At 46.1% G+C, this 12,881-nt stretch overlaps 1 pseudogene; it reads left to right on the forward strand.

Moving 5' to 3' along the window:
* The first annotated feature begins 1,222 nt into the window (after window positions 1–1,222).
* The window catches only part of LOC118004753, a 35,342-nt pseudogene continuing 23,683 nt past the window's right edge, over window positions 1,223–12,881 (forward strand).

A 12,881-nucleotide genomic window follows, 5' to 3' on the forward strand; every position in this document is an offset into this window, starting at 1 on the left:
CCCTCCCACCTGGACCTGACAAAGCCCGGAGCATGTGTGGCTGTCACCATCCGCGGAGTGTGGGAGGGGCGGGGTGGGGGGGAAGGCTGCAGGCGGGCCTGGGGGTGAGACTCTGCTCCCAAGCTGGGGCTGGGTGTGGCTTCTCTGGCACTTAGAAAGGAGCCTCAGACACAGCGGTGGTTCTGAATACAAAAGCTGCTAGATGACACGCTACCTTCCCATCCCCCGCTTCTTTATTATTTTGTTTCACTAAATGTCTGTGCCACAAGGATTCCCACCTCAGGAATGCTACCTGCCACGGAAAACTTTTCTAGGATTTGAACGTTATCTGCGCTGGGACCCACCTCTTATTACCATTTTAAGACATTTAATGAGAGAAACAGGAGTATGTGTTTTTCTCAAGAGGAACATCTCAGGAACATAAAACCAAACACATATGCAAAGGAAATGCCTGTTGGGCTTCAAGAAATGAAAATGAACGAGAATATTTTAAAATCATGAAGAAGAAACTAACCTTGGGTTTAAAGTAGGTGTGACAAGGCTTTCTTTCCAAATCAGTAAGAACAAAATAAACATTAAATACTATTCCTTATCTTATTTTACACACACACTCATGCACCCATGCACAATGGGCAGCAATTCGTCCCCTCATTTAACAAATACCTATTTGGTACCTGCTGTGTTCTAAGTGATCCATCAGTGAACTCCAGGGATAAATAACTCTGCCTTCCTGGGGCTTACCTCTCATGGAGGAGAAAGACAACAGGCAAGTGAAGTCTGTGGAATATTGGACAGTGCTCAGCACTCCTGAGGAGAATAAAACGGGGAAGTGGCTTTCCACAAGCCAGGGAGAGAGCCTTCCCCAGAAACTGAACTCTGCCAGAAACCTGAGCTTGGACTTTCCCGAGTCCAGAATTGTGAAAAAATTAATTTCTTTTTTTTTAAAGATTTATTTATTTGAGAGAGAGCAAGGGGAGAGAGAAACCCAAGCAGACCCTGAGCTCAGCATGGAGGCCGACACGGGGCTTGATCTCAGGACCGAGATCTCAACCTGAGCTGAAACCAAGAGTCCGACACTTAATCAACTACGCCACCTAGGCACCCCCCCCCCAAAATAAATTTCTGTTGTTTAAGGCACCCAGTGTGTGGTATTTTGCTATGATAGCCCAAAGAGACTTGTGGGTACCAAGAAGGGGGATACTACTATAACAAATGCCTAAAAATGCGGAAGCAGCTTTGGAACTGGGTGATGGGTAGAGACTGGAGTTTTAACTGCCATGAAGGGATTATTGGTAGCAATGTGGACATTAAAGGCAGTTCTGGTGAGGTCTCAGAAAGAACAGAGGGGAGCTGCAGAGATAGCCTCCATCTTCTTAGAGAATACATAAATAATCACGAACAAAATGTTGGCAGAAATAAGGACATCGAAGGCCTGTCTGGTGAGGTCTCAGACAGAAATGAGGAACAGGTCCCTGGAAACTAGATCCTTGTCATAGGTGGCAAAGAACCAGGCTGAATTGTGTTCTAGTGTTTTGTGGAGGGTAGAAGTTGCCAGCAATGAAATTAGATATTTTTTTTTTTAAAGATTTTATTTATTTATTTGAGACAGAGAGAATGAGAGAGAGAGAGAGCACATGAGAGGGGGGAGGGTCAGAGGGAGAAGCAGACTCCCCGCCAAGCAGGGAGCCCGATGCGGGACTCGATCCCAGGACTCCAGGATCATGACCTGAGCCGAAGGCAGTCGCTCAACCAACTGAGCCACCCAGGCGCCCTGAAATTAGATATTTAGCTGAGGATATTTCTAAGCAAAAAAGGAGTGGTGTGGTTTTCCTTTATCAATTACAGTAAAATGTGAGAAGAGAGATAAATTGAAGGAGTTTGGTTTTTTTTTTAAAGATTTTATTTATTTGTCAGAGAGAGAGAGTGAGAGAGAGCAAGCACAAGCACGGAGAGCGGCAGAGAGAGAAGCAGGCTCCCTGCTGAGCAGGGAGCCCGATGCGGGGCTGGATCCCAGGACCCTGGGATCATGACCTGAGCTGAAGGCAGACGCTTAATCAACTGAGCCACCCAGGCGTCCCGGAGTTTGTTTTTGTTTTGTTTTAAGCAAAAAGGGACCAGAACTTGAAGGTTTGGAAAGTCCTCTGCCTATCCATAATGCAAAAAATGCGAAGAACACTAGGGTGTGGCTGAAACATCATTTGATAAGGAGATCAGTATGGGTGTGAAACACAAACTTAATCAGTCCCCTCAGAAAAAGCCAGGAAGAAATGGGATTATACCAGCAGAAATACTGCCAGGACTAGGGAAAGAAATGAAAGGCAAAATGAAGGCAGGCTGTTGGATCTCTTGGATTCTACAGGACTGGACAATACTGCTATTTGGCTGCAAATGCTCACATGCTTTCTTCAAGAAAGGGAACAATGATCCCAAAGGTGATTCAGAGATCATTAGGGCCGCCCCCATCTCAGTTTCAAAGGGTGGGGCCACCACTGTGGTTTCAATGGGCTGAGCTGCCACCAGCCAGAGCCTTGGGGGTAGGACCCCCACCCCAGAGTGCAACAAGAACAGGGAACTCTCCCTAGGGCCATGGGATGGCCCAGCAGGCAGAGCAATGAACCGAAGAGGATTATTTTTGTGCCTCAAGATCTAATGGAATTTGCCTTGGTAGGTTTTAGTCTTACTTGGGACCTGCCACCTCTTTCAAATTCTTCCCTTTTGGAAAGGGAATGTCTCTCCTATGTTGTCCCATCACTGTATGTTGGAAGCACCTAACTTGTCTGGTTTCACGTGTGCACAGCTGGAAAGGAATTTGGCCTCAGGGTGAATTGTACCTCTAGTCATACCCCTACCTGATTTAGCTGATAGAGACTTCGGGGTTTATAGATGATGCTGGGATGCGTTAAAACACTTGGGGGTTGTCGGGATGGAAAGAATGTATTTTTTGCATATAATAAGGACATGAATTTTGGGGGGCCAGGGGCGGAATACCATGGCCTGAATTGTTCCCCCTCCCCAAATTCATGTTGAAGCCCTAACCCTCAGTGCAGCAGTATATGGAGATGGGCCTTTGGGTGGTAATTGAGGTTGAATGATGTCTTAAGGGTGGGGTCCTCATCTGATAGGATTAGTGTCCTTATAAGAAGAGACACCAGAGTGTTCTCTCCTTCCCTCTCCTCCCCTTCCCTTCCCTTTCTCCCCCTTCTCCTGGTGCTCAAAGGAAAGACCAAACAGCAAACCCTGCGGGAACCTCGATGATCCCTTCTAGCCTCTGGAACTGATACAATTACCTTCTGTTGTTTAAGCCATGCAGTCTGTGCCGTTTTGTTATGGCAGCCCAAGCAGACTGAGACAGGCTTGGACATAGGAGTATGCCTCCTAGGTTTGGGGAAAAGCAAGGTGGTCAGTGGGGCTCAACAGAGTGAGAGAGAGGGAAAGTGGTAGAAGTGAGGTCAGAAAGAAAACGTGTCAGACCACGTTGGGCTTGGAGGGCTCATTCGTCATTCATGAATCTTTAGTGAGTTGTTATAACCCACACGTGGTGCTGGGGATATAACAGTGTACAAAATCCTCAGGTATTAACAAATAATCACAAAAATAAATGTGAATAAGATATACCAATAAATAAGCTATTTAAAGAAAAATTATAGGGCCCCTTGAAGGTTTATAACAAGGTCACCCAAGCTGGAGGACCATGGGGGCATAGGAAATGTCTCCCTGAGGACAAGACATCTCCACTGAGATCTGGGGATTACTAGGATTTAATCAAGGGGGCAGGGATAAAGATGTAAAGGCGGGAATAGGATTTCAAGCACAGGGAAAGCTTGTGTATAAGCCTGAAGTATGTGGGACTCCGGTCGTTCCAGGAGCTGGAAGAGAACCAACATGACTACAGGGCAGAGCAGAGATTCATGATCCAGGACAAATGGCATAAATACACCTGGAACAAAGGCTCTACCAGCTCTAACAGGGCCTGGTAAACTATGCTCAAAGATTTTGAACTTTAGAGCAAGGGGATGCCAGGAGGATTCTAAGTTAGAGAGGGACATCATTTTTCCATGTGCATTTTTAATGGCAAATGGATTGTAGGAGCAAATAAGAAGCAGCAGAGCCCTTCTGGAAAGCTCTTGCAGAAGGTCCACATGAGAGGTCCCAGCAGGTGGGTCTGGGGCAGTGGTTATTATATATTACCTGAAGCCACCCACAAGTGCTCTCATGCGATGCGTAAGCCCAAGCATAAAGCAGTGAAATGTATCATAAATGCAAAGAAGTGAGCAGAGCTGAAGCAACAGGCCCCGGGTCTAAAAGAAAGCCGGACAGGGAATTCAGTGTTGCCGAAGATGGTGAAGGGAGTAAGGTCACCTCCAATAGTGAAAGGAACAGAGGAGGAAAAAGAGAAAAGCTGGTGCCTACTATTACCTGGGCTGAAGCTTTGAGCAACCTACAGTCCCAGGAGGACAAAAGGACACAGACAGAGCCTCACCACCGATAACTAAGCCAAGCTACCTGCCAGCTCTGTGGCCAGATCTGTGGTATCTCCAAATCACTGCAGGACCAAAGTCCTAAAAAACCCTACTGAGCCTGGCTCTGACCTGGGGACCCCAGTGAACTGATAGAGGAAATCTCAAAAACATGCCAAACTAAATTTATTTTATAGAACACAAACTATGTGTATTTAGGATGCTCAAACAATGGAATAACTTTCATTTTAAAAGTGTGGGGCGCCTGGGTGGCTCAGTCGTTAAGCGTCTGCCTTCGGCTCAGGTCATGATCCCGGGGTCCTGGGATCGAGCCCCGCGTCGGGCTCCCTGCTCGGCGCGAAGCCTGCTTCTCCCTCTCCCTCTCCCCCTGCTTGTGTTCCCTCTTCTTCTGGGTCTCTCTCTGTCAAATAAATAAAAAAATAATATCTTTAAAAGTATAAAAGGGGCACCTGAGTGGCTCAGTTGGTTGGGAGTCCCACTCTTCGTTTTGGCTCAGGTCATGGTCTCAGGGTCGTGGGATTGAGCCCCGTGTTGGACTCTGCGTTCAGTGGGGAGTCTGCTTGAGATTCTCTCTCTCCCTCTGCCCCTATCCCCCGCATACTCACGCTCTCTCTCTCTCTAAAATAAATGAATAAATACATAGATAAAATCTTTTTTAAAAAGTACAAGAAATTATGAGAAAAAGTAAGAAATGAAACATAAACAACTGGATATAATATGATATCTTGGAAATGAAAAAGATAGTCATTAGTATGAGAACAAATAAATGGGATAAACTGTAACCTAGACAGAACCAACGGGAAAATAAATGACAAGGAAATAGTCCTGAGGAATGCAAGGCCTATTCTCTTTAAAACCGTCAAAAGGCAGGGGCCTTAAAGAAAGGGAAGGACTAAGGAACTGTTTTAGGCTGAAGAAAATGGGAGACACAAATGATGACAGAGCACATGCAGTAAAATATTAATAGTTGGGGAAATAGGGAGATTTGCGAGTTCTTTGTACTATTCTTGCAATTTCTCTGGAATTTTTAAATTATTTCAAAACAAACTATTTATATTATAAATGAGTCTCATCAGTATATCCACAAGCAGGAATAGTGGATTCTTCATACTAATATTTCTTAATGAAACAAGAAAACACTTGTGTTACTATCTTAAAACTATTTCTAAAATCCAGAAACAGGACTTCACTGCACTTAAGAAAGAAAGAAAGAGGGGCGCCTGGGTGGCTCAGTTGGTTAAGCGACTGCCTTCGGCTCAGGTCATGATCCTGGACTCCCGGGATCGAGTCCCACATCGGGCTCCCTGCTCGGCGGGGAGCCTGCTTCTCCCTCTGACCCTCCCCCCTCTCATGAGATCTCTCTCTCTCTCATTCTGTCTCAAATAAATAAATAAAATCTTTTAAGAAAGAAAGAAAGAAAGAAAGAAAGAAAGAAAGAAAGAAAGAAAGAAAGAAAGAAAGAAAGAAAGAAAGAAAGAAAGAGGAGGGAGGGAGGGAGGGAGGGAGGGAGGGAGGGTGGAAGGAAGGAAGGAAGGAAGGAAGGAAGGAAGGAAGGAAGGGGAGCCAGGCCCAATTAGGCTTTATCTCAGGAAAAGAAATAAGATCACTCTCTGCATGTCAATAATGAATTGATTTTTTCTATCTATGCCTGGGAAGGCAAAACCTCTTTAAAGAGTCAGGAAGTTTTGACTATCATCTGACTAAAGTTAAGATGTGGGGAAACTGCCTAATTGTTCTCAGTTAATTCACTTTTTTTTTTTTTTGCTCTTGTTTTTTAAAATATATAGTGTTAGTTGTTTTAAATTAGCAATAATAATAAAAGTGAACCTTTATTAAGTACTTACTATATGAATGAAGTGTTCACATGACTAACTTTTCTTACAGGAACTGTAGGGAAAATTAAAGGCAGAGACTGACCATCCCAAGAGCAGGATACTGTTGAGAGTATTCAACACCCTCCACGTGGTTTCTGTAGTTAGGTCCATCAGACTTTGTTGTTTTTCCTTCTGTGGTAACAGAGAGATGGCGGATGGCACATCTCAAGAGTGACATGGGTAAACGCGAGCACTTCCTGAGGAAGTGACAGGATGGTGGAGAGTCTGGGAAACGAGGTCTAGGAGCGCGAGTGCAAGGAAGTGAAGGTGTTTATACTAGAAAGAGGGGCCTTCAAGGAAACACAAGAACTGCTTTCAAATCCCCAACAAGACTAGGCATGGAAAAGGGATTACATTGTTCTGAGTAGTTCAAAGGGACAAATTCTAACCCATAAATGAAATTCATATGGGGGCGCCTGGGTGGCTCAGTCGGTTAAGCGACTGCCTTCGGCTCAGGTCCTGATCCTGGAGTCCCTGGATCGAGTCCTGCATCGGGCTCCCTGCTCAGCGAGGAGCCTGCTTCTCCCTCTAACCCTCCCCCCTCTCATGTGCTCTCTCTCATTCTCTCTCTCAAATAAATAAATAAAATCTTTAAAAAAAAAAAAAAAAGAAATTCATATGATGTAAGATCTGGGACAAACAAAAAAGGAAAATGCACCAACAACGCAAGGTATCTGACACAGGGTGAGCTGCTGCCCTGCAAATACCAGGGCTCTGGAGGAGTGATTCCTTAAATAAGTAAAAAATTATACCAGATGGTATCCTATGGCTATTCCAAGTCTAAACCGCTATTATGACATCTCTAAAATTACAATCGTTTTGATTCACTACACTTACTATTAAATACTGAAACACTTACTTTATATATAAATCTCAGAAATATACCTATGGTGAGGTCAGTCTGCATGTACATGATATTTATGAACTTCAAATACATAATAGACTGAGTGAGGATAAGAGGCTCTTAGTGAATTAATGATTCATCATTTGGCAAAGAATGGGCCTTTTTATTTTTTTTAAGATTTTATTTATTTATTTGAGAGAAAGCGCATGCACTAGAGTGGGGGAAGGGGCAGAGGGAGAGAGACAGACAGCTGAGCCAGGAGCCCGATGCGGGTCTCCAACCCAGGACCCTGAGATCATGACCTGAGCCAAAGTCACATGCTTAACTGACTGAGCCACCCAGGCGCCTGAAGAATGGGTCTTTTTAAGGAAATAGAACTATATTTAAAGTCTATAAAATAAGTATGTGTTCAGCCACATAGTATTTATTTCTTGTACATCCCTCTTAGACATATATGTTTAAATGTATGCTTAAACATACATGTGTGTATGATGTTAAGCATATGTGTGATGTTTAAACATATATGTATGATATTAAACATGTATGGTGTTTAAACATACATGTGTATATGATGTTAAACATACATTTAAACATAAATCACCATATCCACTCTTAAACCTTAGTTCTGTTCTCTACTGGGGATTTAAGAGCTCTCATAAAAGAGGTACTTTCGAGAAGGTGGGCACTGCTCAGGCAAGAAGAGCCCCCATTCTCAGCCTCAGGAAAACCTGGACAGGACTGAACCCATCCATAGGGTAGCAATTCTGCTTCAGACCCAAAGCACAGGTCCCCCACCACACACACACACATCCATGTTCTCCAGGGAGGTAGACATAACCTACACAGAGTAAGGGAGAAAAACTCAAAGGATTTAAATGTGCCAAGAAGGGCGTCGTTTTTTGTTTTTCTTTTTTCCTTTATGAGTCAGCAGCAGTTTGAATACGTGCTTTGGCTTAACTCATTAGAATGCACCTCAGGACACAGCCGGTGGTGCCCCTGAGGAGGCAGCAGGACGAGGGTCCCCTGGGCAGGGGGTTGGTCATCTGCACATACATGTGTGATAATACTGATTAGAACTACACACACACACACACACACACAGAGGCACGTAAAAATTGGTGAAATCTGAATAAAACCTGTAACCTGGTTAACAGTTTAGTACAAGGTCCATCTCCTGGTCGTGATGTTGTACTGAAGTTATACAACCTGATACCTCTGGGGGAAGCTGGGGAAGGTCAGAGAGGGCTTGGTACTATTTTTGCAAGTTCTTGGGGGTCTAAAATTATTTAAAAATAAAAAGTACTGGGACACCTGGGTGGCTCAGTCGTTGAAGCGCCTGCCTTCGGCTCATGTCATGATCCCAGAGTCCTGGGATCGAGTCCTGCATCAGGCTCCCTGCTCAGTGGGAAGCCTGCCTCTCCCTCTGCCTGCCGTTCCCCCTGCTCATGCTCTCTCTCTCTCTGATAAATAAATAAAAGTCTTTTTTAAAAATAAGTAGGAAGTGGAAGAGGAGGAGGAAGAAGATGGCCCTTTGGTTACTTGTCTCAAAGTTAGGGAAGAAGAGGGAAATATGAAAGGGAAAGAAGGAAAACCCGTAAGAACTGGACTGCCTCTTTCCTGGATCCCTTTGTTGCAAAAAGCCCCTAACTGGACTTCTTTCTCTAGTCTTGCCTCCTTGAATTCTATTTTTCTCTTGGCCATCTGATACACTTCTTTAAAAATCTGACCAAGTCTCTGTCAAGTTTGCCCATCGCTAACAGGGCGTCTTTCCCCCACTGCTCTCCTCCACCCCATGGACTCAGCCACCCGAGGATACCTGCGCACACCCCGCCTTTTAACACCTCCTCCTGCTGGACTCATGTCAGTGCCACTCCCCGGAACACCCTTTCCTTCCTCCATCTCGCTCTCCCTCCTCTTTCAAGTTGTCACCTCAGTACCTGAGATTCTGAGATGCCTATCCTCCCCTGTCCCAGGGTTGGGCTAAGTCTCCCCACTCGGTGCTCTGCTTGCTTCTTCCCCGGGGATATTCAGTGCTGTCTGGGCCCATCCACGCAGAGCGGGAGCCCACACAGTTGGAATGCAGGTAGGTGGGTCACAAGCACCACGTCTGGCCGAACCAAACACTGGGGGAGTTTCAGCACCCCTTCTTTATACCCCTCAATTCTCCATGTTGTTTTGCAGTGATATGTCCGTGTCTAGTCTCCCCCCGACACACCCCCCAGACGGAGAGCTTCTGTGGACGCGTAGTGCCTGGCAGAGTGCCTGCCACAGGGTTGGTATGCAACAAACCTACGTTCAGCTTACCTGACCTAGAAGACAGACATCCTGGCCACATTTTGCTTCACATTCAAAACCAGGAGGCGAGGCAAGCATGCCTTCTCCCAAGAATGTAAAAAGGCGGTCAGAGAAATCACAGCGCCCAGAGTCAGTGGAGACCAAAAGGAGTGTGGATGCAGCATCGGGTTGAACCGGGGGCCCTGCGGAGGCTGGATTGGCACAGCTGGTGGCATGGCTCCCGGCCGGGACGGGCAAGGTGGTCAGCACAGGACTGTAACCACCCACACCGCCAAGGAGAGGGCTCCTTGAAGATCGGGGAACCTGACCAGAGCAGGGTTTTCCTGAACACCAAGAGAAAAGTGTCTCCTGTAACAGAGAAGTTCATCCAACTTGGGAATGTGCTGATGTAATGAAGAGTCAGGGCAGCAGAAAAGCACCAGCAATTAAGGTACAAAGCTGTATGTACTTCGAAAGCGGCATGCCCAGCAGCTGGCCTGGGTCAAATGTGGGACAACAATGGAAGAAGACCCAGATCAGCAAGGACACGTGGACAAGCCTGGGAGGGGGTTACATGAAGGAGAGTCAGCCAGTCTCTCACATTCCAGGGTGATGTCGAAGCCACATCTGGAGTCTCCTCAGAGTCCCCCAGTTTTGTTTGGGTACTTCTCGATTTAGATTTCCAAACTTCTGAGTGGCAGACTCTCATTTAAGTACTGTAAAAGGAGAAATGATTTAAACTAGAGTGGAATTAGTCATCATCTCAGTCTGATTTTAATGCCTTTTTTGTGTATCTTCCAGGCCTCCAGGCTCACGGACACTGGTTGCCCAATGTTGCCCTAATTTAGGAGATTCTAGAGACCCAGGCCTCATCTGACCTTGCAAAGACTCAGTGACCTGTCTGTAGTTTGCACTTGATGAAGTCCTTCAGTACATGTGACTCAGGAAGGTAGTTGCTGAGGGAAAAGGGGGTAATTCAGCTCCTCGATGCTTTGAAAATGACCTGGGACTCGTATGTGTTCAAGTATAAATTCTCTTGGGCCGCCACAGCAAATCGGCAGATCAAGCCTGCGACCCTTCAAAGACATTGCTCAGACTGCACCTTCTCCCTGAAGGCTGCCCTGGCCTCCCTTGAGGGCTGACTACTTCATTTGTGCAGTTAAATTCTGGGGAGGAAGGGTCTCGACCAGCAGGTATGGGTCTCCATCTCTCCTCTCCCTCTGTTAGCCCAGCTCTTGAGGATGCTAACTCTGAGGAGGTGTATCCACACACTGTGTGCGGTGGGAAGTGGGAATAGAGAAGGATGCTCACGTTAACTGAGTACCTATTTTGTGGCAGACACTTCTCATAGACTATCTCATTTGGAACAAGGAAGAAAAGCCAGTAAGAAAGATAAGTAACTCCCAAAAGATCTGTTTCAGTTCCATTTGGCTACTTTCGTGGTCCATTATTTTCAAAATTCAGGGAGGCTCCATGTACAAGGAACTCTGCCCAGTATCATTGCCTCTGGCGTGGAATCAGAAGAAGCAGGGGGTTTTGCATCTCTCAAGGAGCTTCTGAATGCCAATCTCACATCAAGTCAAAGAGGTGTTGCCCTGAGATCTCCAACTGTGGGAGTTGGGGAGTGCCTTAGTACGGGTCTGCCTTTCAAATATATTTACATTCCAAGGTAATGGATGGGCAGTATCTGAAAATTCGTCAGGGAAAATGTTATTTTTGGTAAATGCCAACCTCCTAACAAAAACACAGCTCCTTTTCCCTCTCACCCCTCAACAGCTAAAGAAGAAAAGGGGTGGGCAGTGAGGTGAGGACAGGGAGAAGCATCCCAGGTTATTTTCTGACTGGGCTTTGTGCAGTAAATGGAATAATAATAAGCAAGGACGAGGGTGCTTACATAGGAGGAGCTAAGGAAAAAGGAGTTCTTACAAGCAGGCCCATCTCTGGGCCTAGTTTGTAATTCTAGGGCTAAGATTTAGAAGAATCCCCCTGATAGAGACTCTGGAAGACACTTGTGTGAAAACCCAATTGCCAGCCCATGCCTTACGCCCAGTCAGTGAGGATTTGCTAAAGAGCACCTAAGAAGTCAGCCCCACCCAGGAGGCAAGAAGAACAGAGGAGTGGAGAAGTGCCCCCCTGGACAAGGGGCTTGAGGCGTACCTGAGCTCAGCTGCCGGTCTCGTCAGAGGCCTGCTGACTCAGAGAGCATTAGACCTTAATGAGTCCTAATAAGGACCCTGAGGCCTGAGAAAGTGATGTGCCCTGTCCACATGTTTAGAACAAGCTGGTGGCTGGCACTTGGTGTGTGGGGGCCTTTTCCCAAATTTAAAGCATCACTTTGGGCTAACCAATTTTTCTGATCCTGAGCACGGAGGCTCCCATGGGTACTTTCTTGTACCAGAGGTCTATCAGTGGCCTGTCCCGTCTCCTGTCAAAAGTATCCCAAACAAGCAGAGTTATGAGAGAAACACTCAACCTTGACCTTTTTTTTTCTTTTTTTAGCAAAATGAAAAGAAAAACCAAATAAGCATCTTAGTGACTAACAATTTCTAACATGACTGTGTAAAGTATTTGTGGAGAGCTACCAGCAGAACCCTTTGGAAAGTTTTGTATTGTTTTCCTAAAGGCCCACGCGCTGCCCAGCCCGGAGCTGACTGTGAGCTTGAAAGGCTTTGCCCTGACACTTTCCACTTCCTGCTCATCCTCCTGTTACCAGGATGTGAATGGGGTGCAGAGGATGACAGAAACTTCCTGCAGCCCCAGAGTTAAGACTGGGCTGACCCACACTGGAGGAGGCTCTGTCCAGTGGAGCCTGGGAGGAGGAAATCTTGTTTCCTTTTCAATCACCCAAGAGGTGGCACAGAGGGATGTGTAGGAAGTCAGCTAATTGTGCTTAAGTCACCGTCTGTTTCTTAAACAGAGGATCCCAACTCCAGGTACCTTAGAGCTGAGACATGGAAGGAATGGAACAAAAGTTTTTCTCAGCCACTTGGAGAAGCAGCTGCATTTGGCTCAAGAAGGTCACAGGACACTCCCAGCTTCGAAATCCAGAACGAGGCCGGTGAGTGCCTTGCCTTCCCATAACCCAAAGCTAAGGGCGCCCCACTTGGCTTTATGCACTGCCAAAAACAAGCAGGAATGAAAGCCCGGTTCTGAATGCTGCTGTACTATCCTTCAAACAGGACCATGCACCGAGCTAGGGAGGGGGCCTAGGGAAGGAAGGCATTTGGGAACCATTGTTAGCCGGAGAAAAAAAACACGCACACTGTAAACATGTATAAATGCTCTGGGTAACTTAGTTGCCCAAGATCCTGTTGAGAACTTTTACTCATTACTCTTGTTATTGTTATTGTCAGAGACATTCCCTCCTACACATCCTTCCTTGCTCCTGGCAGGAGACACGTCTTGATCAAA

This window comes from Mirounga leonina, unplaced genomic scaffold, assembly GCF_011800145.1.
Source record: "Mirounga leonina isolate KUSES-001 unplaced genomic scaffold, KU_Mleo_1.0 Mir_93, whole genome shotgun sequence".
Taxonomy (NCBI): domain Eukaryota; kingdom Metazoa; phylum Chordata; class Mammalia; order Carnivora; family Phocidae; genus Mirounga; species Mirounga leonina.